Genomic DNA, 13844 nt, shown 5'->3' on the forward strand with positions numbered 1-13844 from the left:
CAGTAACGTCTCCGTCAGCCTGTGGGTCTGCCCTGGGAGCTCAGGGCTCCAGGCCCAGGGGGCTGGCTCCACACTTTGTTTGCTGCTTTCTCTGACCAGGAAAGCTCCAGAGGGAGGCCTCTGAAGAAATGACAGCCATTGAGTCAGGTGGAGAGGAGAGCAGGATGGCAGGTCCACCTAGGCTCTCACCCAGCTCAGGCCTAAGCTCTCTGTGTGGCCTTCAGTGACTCCCTCGCCCTCTCTGTTTCTTGGCTTTGGATTCTACCACAGAAATGCTGATTCTTGAAATCCCCTTGATTAAGAGTGTGGATGGTGACCAAAGTGAGAGCATCCTGGGTCCCTGGAGGACTCATTCTAGCTTTACAACCAAGGATGCAGGATGCTCAAACACACATCTCTTTCTCCCATTCACCTGGGAGCAGGTCCTGACCAGCCACCTGGTTCAGACTGTTGAGACTTTAGAAAGGCAACAAGTCTGGATTTAGAGGGCTAGTGGAGAGAGGCAGACAAGGAGAAGCAGGTTAAAGAGGGATACCTACTGATAATAACAATGATAACTATACCATCTGTTGTTTATTAAATGCTCACTATGTGCCAGGCCCTGGATGATCTCATTTGACCCTCACAATGTCCCTTTAAAATAAGGACTATCATTATTTCCATTATATAATTCAAGCAAAGGTTCAGTACCTTGCCCCTGGTCAAACAGCTATCAAATGGTAGAGCAGGCATTAACTGCTTTGTTAGGAATGTAGCTTTGAGGTTTGAGGGCTGTGGCCTATGGCTCAGGAAGCCCACAGGTGGCACAGGGGAGGGATGAACTTCCCAGAGAAGTTGAAGGTAGGTGGGGAGACAAAGTGTTCTTCCCTCCTGGTGCTGCATAGGACCTCCAGAAAATACTTAGAAGTCCAGGGTTTGCTGGGCTTGGGGATTGTGCCCTCAGATGAAGCAGATCTCGCTGCACAGATTCTCCAGAACATCTCCAAGGGCCTAGTGAGGGAAATTGGACACAACTTAGCTATCCTCAGTAACCAAGTAGGTAGATGATCCTGGGGAAAGAAGCCAACCCGGCTACCACCCCCATCATAGACTCATGCCAGGCCTGGAGAAGCCTTCTTCCCTAGGAACATTAAGTTTAAAGGTTTATTCAAACCCCTGAGCATTCCCAACCCTCCCTGGGGCGCCATGAAATTCTGCACGAATCCCTTAATCTAAAAAGAGTTTTGTTCATGTCTGCTATATGGTCACTTACTGAATTGATAAGAGGCTTCATTAGCCTAAGGACCTACTAGGGGGCTGGGCCTGGACTGAAGTCTTGGGGTGGAGATAGGGGGCCTGGAATCTGGGTACGAAGGCTGAGGCTACCCCTCCTGATCCCCACCTGGGCCAAACCATCCTTGCAGACTCTTGGCTCCCGTTACCTGGCTATTTTGGGCAGCCCTGAGCTAGACTTGATTATGGCAAAACTGAAATAGCTCCTTATTAGACATGGCTAGCTCTCCCTTCCAAACAAGCCTTTTTGGGACCCTTGGGGTCTTGTGGTGAACACCCACCCCTCCCCCATCCTACCCTCCAGTCTCTCTGGCAGGAAAGGAGGAGCAGCCCAGGCAGCCCAGCCTCACCCAGGGCCTCTGCACACAGTATGAGCTCCATGGGCACATGTGGGGCTGAGGGCCAGTGGCAGCACAATGCCTCTGGCCATGTCTGGGCCCTGCCTCTTCCCTGCCCCCAGCTCCTCCCCACTGGAGAAAGGGCAGAACAGGACTGGCCGGTTGAGGACACTGGGACTGTGCCCAGGGAGTGACAATTCTGGGCCTCTCCCTATTCCCTATGAGTGTCAGCCTGGGTGTGGGGCCTGCAAGGCCCCAGTTCCTCCCCAGTCCAAAGGCCACTAACAGCCCCGTATGTGGAAGGAGCTGTTTTTAAGCCAGGAAGGTGCAAGACAAAGGAGGGCAGGTAGGAGAGAAGGAAGAGGCTGAGCTTAGTGCATATCCTGGAGCCTGAGTGCATCTCTGCCTGGGCAGGGCTAGCCCACCGGGGCTGCCCTCAGCTTCACCCCACCCTGCAGCCTGTGCTTCCGGACAAAGCTCTGTAGAATAGCCTGTCTTCTTCAGCCGCTCCTGCTCCAGGGTGGCAAGTCTCCTGTAGGACTTGAGTGAGATATCAGCAGGCTGCCAGGCTCCAGAGGCAAGGCCCTGCCCAGCTACTCCTAGCAGAGAGTCTCCTCTCCAGGGCATTTGGCCTTATCAGAGTTGGATGCTGTCAGAGTTGCCAATGGTGGAATTTTTGACCCAAGGCAGGTGGGTGAGGGAGATCATCTGGCTCAGGGGACCCTTTGCAAGTCCCTCAAATTGCCTCTGGTGGGCAGTACTCCACTGCAGCCCTGGTCACTGGTGGAGCCAAGTGGGTTCAACGGAGCCCCAAGTGGTGGGAGCAAGGGGACCTCAAAACTCCCAGGGAGCTCCTTGGAGATGCAGTGTGGCGGAGCAAGGGAGACCATCTAGCAGTCAGGGCTATTGGTGCGGGATGGCTCTGCCTCAGAGGTGATGAGTGACTGTCACAGGGACATCCAGGTACAGTGAAAAGGCTGGGCAGGGATAGAGAATTTTGAAATGGCTGAGAGCAGGACTCAAAACCTCTGGCTCCCTGATCCTAGATTTCGCATGGAACAGAGAGGAGGCTGAAGGGAACAGGTAAAAAGATGCCCACCTGGACACTATGTTGTAGACTAAACGAGCCCTCAGACTGTGAGACTCTCAGAAATCAGAGAAAGGCACCAGCACTTTGCAGTCAGTGTCTGAGAGTGTTTCCTGAAGAGGGGGGCCTGCTGATGGAGAAAGAAGCTGTCGAGACAGGGGGACTGTGGGAGCAAGAGTCTAGAGGTTGGAACATTCAAAGCAGGTGTAAGGAAATGTGTACAAAGGTGGTGAGTGATGAGGTGGCAAACAGTAGAGAGCTCTGGTTCTGTGCTCCATGTCTCTCCAAGCCTTTGCCCACTGTGTTATGGGTTGAATTGTGTCCCCACAAAAATATATATTGAAGTCCTAATACCCCTTATTTGAATGTGACCTCATTTGGAAATAGGGTCTTTGCAGATTTAATTGAGTTAAGGCCATTAGGGTGAGCCTTAATCCAGTATGACTGACATCTTTCTAGGAGGGAAATTTGGACAGACACAGGCACACATAAAGAACGCCATGTGAAGACAGAGAGACAACAGACACAGAAGGAAGACGGCAATGTGAAGATGGAGGCAGAGATTGGAGTTATGTTGCCAAAAGCCAAGGAACGCCAGGAGTCACCAGAAGCTGAAAGAGGCCAAAAAGGATTCTCCCCTAGAGGCTTTGCAGGGAATGTGGCTCTGCTAACACCTGGGTTTCGAACTTCTAGCCTCCAGAACTGTGAGAGAACACATTTCTGTTGTTTTAAGCCTCCCAGTTTGTGGTACATGCTTTGTTGTGGCAGTTCTAGGAAATTACCACAACCAGGCTGCTGCTGCTGCCTGGAACACCCTTCCAGCCAGTCCCTTCCAGCTGGCCCTCTCATTGCCTTCTAGTTCCATTACCTGCCCACACAGGCAGAGTTGAGTGCAGTTTCTCTGTGTGACCCCATGCTGAGCCCTCATCCAATAGATCTGTAAGGTTTACTGATAGTCTGCATCCCCAACTACATTGCAATTTCCTCAGGGCAGAGCCTGGCCTGTAGTAGGGCAGCACAGCGCTGGTACACAGTAGGTACTCAGTCATTGTAGAGTGAAGAGAGGAGTAGTTGAAAGGTTCTGAGCACCTCTCAAACTAGGATGAGCCATCTACTTTTCCACAGCCTGGTCTATATTAGATGGGCACAGGACAGTCCAAGGAGAGATAACAGCATCAAGCATCATCCACACAGGCCGCTCCCAGCTCCTGCACTCTCCAGTCCCCTCCTGGCACGGTGTGAGTCTGAACAACCTGGGGAAGTTCCTAACCTTCCCTTTCAATTGGGCCAGTAGCCCTAGGAGTTTGCTACAATATAACTGCTCAGGTCCCTCCAACAAGGGGACTGTGTCTGTTGCTTGATGACTCATGTGCACTGCTCCATCCCGCAGCCTTGGGCGGGACCTAGAGCTGGGGACAGTGCCAGCCAGAGCAGGCTAAGAGCTTGGACATCCCATTGCCCCAACCCAGTCCCCAGGAACGGAGTGTACTCAAGGCTTCAGGACAAGAATCTGGAAGCAGGGAGGCAATTCTCATCTGAAATGAGATCTGAGTGACGAAAATGAGCAGACAGAGGAAACAGTGAGTTCAAAGGCCCTGAGGTAGGAACGAGTGTGGCATGATCGAGAACTGAAAAGAAGGCAGGGAAGAATCAAACATGGTGAAAGAAGGTCAGTAGTAGGACATGTGATTAGATTGGACAGACCTGGAAAATTCGGGATAATCTCTCCATCTCAACATCCTTAAATTAATCATATCTGCAAACTCCCTTTTGCTATATGTTAGTATAACATATCCCAGGTTCTGTGGAGCACAACACAGACATCTTGTGGAAGGGATTATTTTGCCCACGTCAAGGCCTCGCTCATCCTCTTGTCTGTCTCTCTCACTCTATTGCTACACTTCTGTTTTCCTATCTACCTATTTGGGTCTGACAATGGATCTCTTGGCCTATCACCTGGCCACAATTTATCCCTCTTTCTATCTGTTTATCAAGTATCCACAAGTTATTTATCAGTCTATCATTCCTCCATGGCTTTAATCTTTCAATCTGATAACTGCCTCACCCCTCAGCCATCTATCTAATAAACTAACTTTTAAATTCAATCTATCATTTAGTTGTCCTCTACCCATGACAAATTATCAATCATCTAGCTCCATATTTGCACATGTGTCATATATGTGGACATTCTTTCTCAATGTCTACAAATAAATATTCCTTGAGTGCTTGCCATGTGCCAAATTCTTTGTCATGTGTGGATGAGATAAAGGGCTGATGACGCCCCAGTAGTCATATTGGGTCCTTTTTCTTCATTATCATCATTATCACCATCAATGCCATCACTGCCAATTCATGCACACTGTTTAATTTTGTTATCCACATAGGGACCATTTTTATATGGACTTTCCAGCCAAATCCAGACTGTTCTAGTCTGCCTTTTGCTTACTAGCCATCCTGTGTATACATAAATAATGCAGATTCATTTCAACTTGATCTTAGATAAAGAGTGGGTAGAAAAGTATATCTGCTGGGCAAGCATCTTATGCATCAAATAGCAAATCCTAAAGTTAAATGGAAATTATTTTTAGGTTGTCTGGGCAGAAAGCACAGAAAATGGGGACTCCAGAGATAGGGACCCCAGGCATGTTTGGGTACATGCAGACACACTATACACACACAAATGCATATGTGCACATGTAAGCTCATGTGTGCCCTTCCTCTTCCCTCTTCCCTCACCTAGTGGCTCCTTCCTGGCTCCCTCCTCTCCCCTCATCCCCACACACGGGCTAAAGCAGACACTCCAGCACTGATTCATATCCTACCTCATTTAGTTTCCAGTCTAGGAATCTCACCTCTCCACCTCGGCTGTGTGGTCTTCCAGGGCAAGAATGGCACCTGTTCTTCCTTGGGCACACCTTCCTAGCCTGACCAGACACTTAAGAGCTGCTTGCCTTTCCTTAAACTCTGAGGGAAGTTGAGGAACAGAGAGGTAAGAAGTTAGATCCCTAATGGTAGAGGTTCTCTAGAGGAGACCCCACTGCTGAATACGGTCCTCTCTGTACCCGAGAATCGGCCTCTAGTCTCAGCTGGGTGCCAGGGTAATGCAGGGTTTTCTCTTTCTGTAGAACTCTCCTAGAGGAGCTGTATTAGGTGGATAATCTGCGTGGAGCTGGCCTAGCTGGGGATCAGCTCAACAAGAATTCTCTCGTTTCTAAGCATCCCCATTGCACAGGCATCCAGTGCCAGTTCCTGTCCAAGCCTCTCCCCAGGGCTCTGGCTGAAGATCCATCACATTTGGAAGTAACTTGCCACCTGCCAGAGCTGCAGGTCCTGGATGTCCAGCAGTTACAGTGCCCAAAGCCAGCCCAAGCTCACAAGTCACTTTGTGCACAGCCGTAAGGGAGGAATAGCTTGCTCACTAGTGCCTGCAGGATCTTGCATGCTAGAGCACTTCCCAGCAGTGAGAGGCTGGTGAAGGCCAGGACACCATTAAGGAAACCTTGATTGGGCTGAGGCATCTCTTACGGCCAGTGGGCCTTGCTGCTCCTGGTTCTACACTGAGCCTTGATCCTATCAACATACTTGACCCTATCCAAATTCAATGTCCACCCCTCTCCCATCTGTGGTATCCTCAGGGAGGGACCTCATTTAACACATCTCTGTAGCCTGAAGCCAGCCCAGAGCAACCACAGGAATTATATGCAGAATAGATCTGCTCTTGTACACAGGTCACACCAAATACCCAGGCCCAGAGCCCAAGCCCTGGCCTCGGGCAGTCCCCACCTCTCTCACTCAGCCAGAGCCCTCACTCAGTAAGTTTCATTAACTTTTTAGGGCCCACCAGGCAATGAATCATCCTCATATTTGCTCCCTAAGGAGCCAGGCTGAGTGAGGTATCCTCAAGTGAAATATGCTGGGAAGAAATGGCACACCACCTATCAGCGGAGGGAGCTCCCCCAGGAGGCCCTGCTGCTCAGAAAACTCTCTGAGCACTGGTGTGTACTCAAGGCTTCAGGACAAGACAAAACACTGGTTCCTAGTCCCAGCAGATCAAAGGTCAAGTGAGGCTTTTCTGCGCTCCTCCTGGTGCTCAGACTCCACAGGAAGGTTCTGGAATGGACTTAGAATCTCAGCTCGGGCTAGGCCAACTGGAAAAGCCCAGGGGTACTTTAATGCTGGGGACCAGAGAGGGCCAAATAGGCCCCAGGCCACCTAGGAGTCAACACTGGGGCTGGACCAGAGGGGAGGCTTCTTGCCTCTGCCCACCAGGAAAACAAGCTAGCCCAACATTGAGCTGGGAGAGCTCATCCCTCCCTTCAACAATGCTTCTGTCCCTGAAGCAGTCTCAGTACCTGTGGGGCAGCCAGCACTGCCCAGATGCAGAGGGCTTTTGGGGGCTCCTCCATCTCCACAGTCCCTACCCCAACCCTTCACCCCTTCCCAATCTCACTCCCTACAGTCCAACACAGGCAACTGTTTGTCAATTTGGTGAGTATCTTTCCAAGCACTTTGTTTTTTTCTATGAAATTACATACATCTGTGTGTCTGTGTTCAGATAAAATGTAGACTTTTGTAGGTATATTTGGAATGCGAATAGGATCATATTGTGCACATTGGCCAGAAATTTGCTTTTTTTTAAGTGTCCAATAAAATGATTCAATATTTGTTTATCATGAAACCTGCTTTATACTTAACACTTTTATTAGCGCTCTTTTTACATCAGACACGCAAAACTACACAATACTTCTCCCTTGTCTTCTTTTTGCACTGTGGTTTATATAGCCCATTTTCTAGTGATAAATAGTCAAGTTTTTCCTACTTTTCCACTGAAACAAACAATGCTGTGATGATATTCTTTAGCACACCCCCCTGTGCCCACATGAGAGGGTCTCTCTAGGGTAGATTCCTGGAAGTAGACTGCATGCTCTCATCTCCTTCCACCCTGGGACTCGCCTTTCACCCTCAAGCAGCTGACTAGTATATTTTTCCATACGAGGGGCAGTTCCCTTTTCAGGAAGAACGCCAGGGCCAGCTGTTGGCGTCATGCTCTATCTCCTGCTGCACTGCTGTGGACCAGGCAGACACCACTCATCTCTCTGAATCTAAATTGCCATCTAGATGCAGGTCTATTTTTAGGCCTTCTCAAGAAACTCTCTTGACCATTCCACCCCACAGGCTCCAAGACAGCTTATTTTACCTTGACTACCCAGCATATATGCTTAAGGACTAGTTTTCCTAAATAGACATAAGTTCCTTGAAGACAGATCTGGACCTGGAACTCACTGCCCTAAGATAGAGCCTTGTTTGTATCGGTCTTTGTTAAATGCGTACTATTTCTAATAAAAACCAAGTTACCTCCAGCATGGCTATAAACTCATCAGTAAATGCATGGGAAGGGTCTTTGTAAGACTGCCAGATGGGAGGAGATTTGCTTCAATTTATCAGAAACCATGGGCAAAGGTAAATGAAAGAGTTTGCTTGAACTGCTCAGTTTGACTTGGAGCCAGTGCCTTTGGTTCTTGGTGGTTCTTGGATTAGGTCAGACCCCTCAGCTCCGAGTGCGGTGTCTCACACTTTGATTCTGATCAAGCTGGCCCCTGACTTGGCTGGAGTTACTGTCTGCTGCCAGTTTCCAGGGAGGCATTTGGAGGCCCCAGGGATCTCTATTGCCTTCTGCCATCTGTGACCACTGGCCTGGGTCTGAGAGTCTGAGAAGGGACAGGTGGCCTGGCTGGCACATCATCCAGACATCTCCTAGAGCTGGTCAGTACCATCTCTAAAACAGTTGGCCAAGGCTCCGAGGGGTGCCTCTCCCAGGCATGCGTTTATAGTGCACCACAGAAAGGTCCACGGCTGGATCTTGCCAGGGCAGGGTCTTCGGCCACAGGCACAGACCTGGGCAGCTTTTCTCTCTGTCCCAAATTCCAGCTACAGCCTAGGAGGTAGAAGCCGCGGGATTTGTCCTCTCGTGAATGCCAAATTATGTTCTTTGCACAGGGCTTGTCACAAAGTAGGCAGTCAGCAAAGATTTGCTGAATGACCAACAGAACGAATGTTCTCCCTCTCTTACAGGGCCACCTAATGCCACTGACTATATGTGAGAGGATAAGGACTGGATTCCAGAAACAGGGCACAGAGGAAAGTATGAGTAAACCTCACCTGCATTTGTGCAGTCTTCTCAGATTTCATTTTTTCACTTCAGGATTCTCTAAATTCTCCAGGAACTCTAATATTAAGGCAACTGTTGTAATTCAATTTTCCTAACCCTCTAAACCCATGCTACTTTGAGTGTGATCTGTGGACCAGCAGCATCAGCAGCATCTGGAAATTTGTTAGAAATGCAGACTATCATGTCCTATCCCAGATGAATCAGAATCTGCACTTGAACAAGATCCCAGGTGATTCAGGTGCATGTTATCTTTGGACAAGTATGGCTTTATGCAGCCAGTAAATGAACATAGAACTTCTCACCTGACACAGAGGTCGGTTGCTAGAGAATGTGGCTAACTACATCTGGGGCTTCTGCCTACCTTGATGACTCAGACAAATTATTGAGTCATTTACTTTCTGTCTCTCCAGCCCTTGAATACTGTCCAGAACATAGTAGGTACTCAGTAAATATTCGATGAACAAACTTTGAGTGATACCACTTAGTGTGTATAGGGCATGCTGGACCTCTGCTTCTGAACATAAAGTGCAAGTTATTAGACGTTTTGGTCCCAGTAAGGACTCCTGGAAAAACAGCTATTGTCAAATGAGCAATTATTGAGTGCCAGGCCAGTACCATGTGGATAAGCTCTCAGTGTTTTACAAAGTGTGGCTCAAGGCCAAGGACATTAAGCATGATCAGGTGCTTGTTAAAAGTGCTTAACATGTCCAACACTGAGCTCCTTAACCTTCCCCAAAACCTACTCTTCCAGTTTCCCCCATATCGGTTAATGACATTGGCTCACAGCAAAACTCTTGTCCTCATTCTTGACTTCTTGTTTTCTCACACCCCATCAACAATTTGTCAGAACTAGCTTCAAAATATATACAGAATTCGACCATTTCCACTGCTACCACTCTAGTCCAAGTTAACGTTCTCTTACTTGGTTTATTTCAGTGACTTCCTAACTGATGTTCCTGCTTCAGCCTTCCCCCCTTCAGTTTGTCCTCCATCTAGCAGCAGAATAACCTATAAAATCCAGTGTCAGATTATGTCACTCTTCTGCTCCAAGCCCTCCATATTACTCCTAGCAAAAGCCAAATTTCTAACAATGCCCTACCTCAGTGGCCTCCAACCTTTTTGACACCAGGGACCCGTGCTCCTATGAGAGTCTAATGCCTGATGATCTGAGGTGAAGCTGAGGTGGTGATGCTAGCACTAGGGAGTGGCTGCAAATACAGATGAAGCTTTGCTTGCTTGCCCACTGCTCACCTCCTGCGGTGCGGCCCGTTCCTATCCTTGGCCCCGGGGGTTAGGGACTGGAGACCCCTGCCCCATCTTTTCTTTGCACATGTACATACTAAACACATTTACACTTGCTGGTCTCCAGTGGTTCTTAACGTTTTATTCTGTGCCATGGACCCCTATGGCAAACTATGGTGCCTGTGGACTCCAGAGTGTAATATCTTTAAATCCATAAAATAAGTTACATAAATTATAAAGAAAACTAATTATATTGAAATACAACTCTCAAAATATTTTTAAATGCGTAATATAGTAACATATATTTCTTATTCATTAAATATAAGAACTAGCAGCACAATTTTGAAGTAGTGATGAGTATGATACTTTAAGATATTTGCAACAACTATATATAATGTGATATGAAAAGGTCTGATTTTTACTAGCAACAAGGTCACGGGTGCTGCTAATATCACTGATTTGTTGTCTGCATTCATAATTGAAGAACATGCTGAATTTTAATTAGTGAAAATACAAATATAAATTTTTTCCTTCTAAGGTCAAGACTCTTGAATTCTATCCACAGACCTCTGGAAGGGGGTGTCTGTGGACTCTGGGTTAAGAACCCAAGGTTTAAAATGCTCTTCCTCCATAAACCCTCAAAGCTCACTCCTTCACCTCCTTTTACTCAAAGCTGCCTTCTTTCTCAGTGAGGTCTTCCCTGAGGACTCTATTTAAATTGCATTCTCACATTCTCTTACTCTTTTCTCATTTAATTTTTTTCCATAGCACTTATTCACCTTCAAATATAATATTTTTTATTTTAAAAAATTGTGTATAGAAAGTGAGTTCCATGAGAGTAGGCATTTTTGTCTGTCATGTCTGTACTGTGTCCCTAGCATCTAGAATGGTGCCTGGCACTCAATAAATATTTGTTGAAAAAAATGAATGATTTTAGCTCCAAGAATTCTGTTTCTTCTCATTTTCTTTCTGTAAGAAGTTAATGATTTGTGAGACTTTTAATAAACATTAAAGAGTTATAATTAGCTTTATGGCTATCATTCTGTTAACATTTCCAAGGGTGACCTTAAACAGTAGCAGAGAGCTGTGGGGAACTCAAGGACTCTGAGAGAGCTTCCAATACTAAACAAGAAGTATCTTCCAAGGACTCTTTAGGGAACCTGGATTATACCCGAACTCAGGGAATCACCTCTTATAAAATTCTTCCTTGCCTATATAGCAGTCAGGCTCCTATCCTCAATCAAACCAATAATACTAATACTTTATATTTCTGGCAATGTCGTAAAATAGAAAACACATCGACTTCAAGGTCAGCTGGACTAGGTGCCAATTCTGCAACCACTTGCTAGCTGTGTAGCTGTTGGTAAGTTACTAAACCTTTTTGAATAGGTAAGATGGGTTTTTGTGGAGATGAAATGGGATGGCCCTGCATAGTGCACAGCACAGAGCAGGCGCTCTATAAATGGTCATCCCCTCCCTCTTCCATCTCTCTAGGTCATTTTTAACTGCTTGCCAAGGTTCATGGGATCCTGATGGCTACGGGGAGCCTGTCCAGTCCTCTCTTGCATGTAAACCTTCTGCAACTAGATCTAATCAGAGCAGTCCCCTTGGACTGTGTGCCACTGTAATTGGTGCCTTCACTCCTACCTAAGATGTGTGGCTAGACTGCTGTTTGTATCTTGACTATGAAGCCCACCAATTGCCACAGATTTTTCTTCTGGCTTTCCTTTTTGCCCACACTGGGAGATCACGTATATCTCCTCATAGAGGGTAAGACAGAAATCACTCCACCTCCAAGTTTTTCAGTGTTAAGAGCTTTCAGAGAGCACATTCACCCTTCCAAAATATAAGCACCAGTGAAAGTGCTAATGTGAACTACACTATGAGCCAGACCCTGCTTTATACACATAACATGTATATGTATACATATGTGTATGTGTATGTACAGACATGGCCTCAGGTTCTGTGCCATCACCCCATTCTACAGGAGAAAAAGAACCAGAGAGATGAATTCACTTGCCCACATCAAGGAGCTTCTGAATTGCAGGGCCAAATATTTAACCATTTTGTTGCATGCTCACAGACTGCCACATCTGTCTCCAGGCACCAAGCTTGGGCTTGGGCAAATCCTACCAACTGACCACTGAGAGCTAGAACCAGGTCTAACTGGTAGGTGATACCCAGCCACTCGATCTTGCTAGACAAGCCTCCCCAGACTTTGTGAATGAAGGCCAGGGAAGAGAAATGTTGCACTGATTCCCTTTTGAGCTACTTTTTTCTTGTTGCAAAAAGTGCTTATTTCAGCATCCATCATCTCCCTCTTTGTTATATAGACAAGCCACCCTGTCAGAAGATTTGTGCTGTTATTATGTGTTTGTTTATTATTAATTTATTTCTCCTATAAGTAAATGTGTTCACAACATTCCATTGGGGAATCTTAATTGTCACATAAATGTCATCTTATGTAAATTGAATATTTATCTTTCCACGGAACTGGGTGGAAAGAAAAGAAAGAACAAACAACCTTCAGTCTTGGAGAGGGAAGGCGGTTCCTATCTATGTTCACAACTCACCCATGTGCCTCCAAAGCCAAAGGTGAGCTTAAAAAATTATTCTATCATTTTTGAGAGGAAACCGAAAGGGAGGGGGAAGGAAAAGTTGGCAACGGTGATTTGGGGATATTGGGCCAGGCTCCCAGGTCCCCTCCCCCCGCCCCCCAAATCCTGCCTGAGACTAGACCACCCCCCTCCCCAGCTGGGAGCATCCGGAGAAAGCAGCAGCTTGCCCCTCACTCCTCCCCATCCAGGAGACCAGCCCTACTCCTTCCTCGAGAGAAGGTGAGCGCGGCGGGCGCAACGAGTTGAGTGGGTGTGGCCCGCGGCTCCGGGAACGGACCCAAGGCCCCGCCACCGCCCGCGAGCCGCCCCACAGTCCGCCTGCCTGGCGAGCGCAAGCTCTTCTTCCAGAAACTGCGAGGATCCGAGCGCACTGTTTGTGCACCACAAGGTCAAGTCGGGAAGTGGAGCCGGAGGAGGAGGGGCGAGGAGGCGAAGGGTGGGGAGAGGGGCGCCCCGCTTCCTCGCCAAGTACCAGCCCTTGGAAGTTGCCCCTCGGTTTTTAACCCTTTAGGGAGAGTGGGAAGGGCAAGCAAGGGGAAGGGGATACCCCGGGGCAAACTCCAACTGGGGCCAAAACGTGCAGCCAGCCACCCACCCATCACTGCGTTCCCAAGCCCCCGGAAATGCGGGGCAGAGCTAGGTGCCAAGAGGCACCCGGGCGGGGGGAGGGGGCGACGAACCCGAAAGGGACCCTCTCTACGGACCGCCCTTCCTTTCTTCAGGTCGCCCACAATTTCAAGTTTCCCCCGCCCGGGATATTACGTTCCATCTGCTGTGGGTGGGGGAGGAGGGCCGCGCCCCCTCCCCCTGACTCTCGCGCGCCCCTCCCCTACGGTCCTGCCAGCACACTTTCTGCTCACTTCTGGCGCTGTAAAACGCCACGCGATTTATTCGATTCGCATTTTTAAACCAGCGATTCAGGAGCAGGGCCTAGGGCAAGGGTCTTCCAGCGCCAGAGCCCGGGGAGGCGGGTTGCTTAGTGCAAACCTCGTTTCCCTCCGCGAGTGTCGCCTTCAGGCTGTTATTTGCAAAGAAACGTCTTTTTGACGCAGGGAGAAATGGCAAATTTTAAGTACGTCATTAATATGGCGCCAAAAGACTTTTTTAAGTATAAGCCT

General features: G+C 48.1%; 1 protein-coding gene and 1 long non-coding RNA gene across 3 annotated transcripts in view; both read left to right on the plus strand.

The window, feature by feature from the left end:
• The window catches only part of LOC120581299 (uncharacterized), a 67945-nt gene extending 57956 nt beyond the window's left edge, over positions 1 to 9989 (plus strand). The window contains exons 3-4 of one of the 2 annotated variants that reach the window (XR_005647242.1): positions 3157 to 5686; positions 8770 to 9989. This is a non-coding gene — a long non-coding RNA (uncharacterized LOC120581299). Of the gene's footprint in view, positions 1 to 3156 lie in introns of both variants that reach the window. The other variant, XR_005647239.1, reaches the window with a different exon arrangement.
• Positions 9990 to 12974: 2985 nt separating this feature from the next.
• Positions 12975 to 13844, plus strand: part of JADE2 (jade family PHD finger 2) — a 50639-nt gene continuing 49769 nt past the window's right edge. The window contains exon 1 of the mRNA XM_039836043.1: positions 12975 to 13114. The gene's annotated coding sequence lies outside the window, so the exon portion shown is untranslated. The remainder of the gene's footprint in view (positions 13115 to 13844) is intronic.

This window comes from Pteropus medius, unplaced genomic scaffold, assembly GCF_902729225.1.
Source record: "Pteropus medius unplaced genomic scaffold, Ma_sr-lr_union100, whole genome shotgun sequence".
NCBI lineage: Eukaryota > Metazoa > Chordata > Mammalia > Chiroptera > Pteropodidae > Pteropus > Pteropus medius.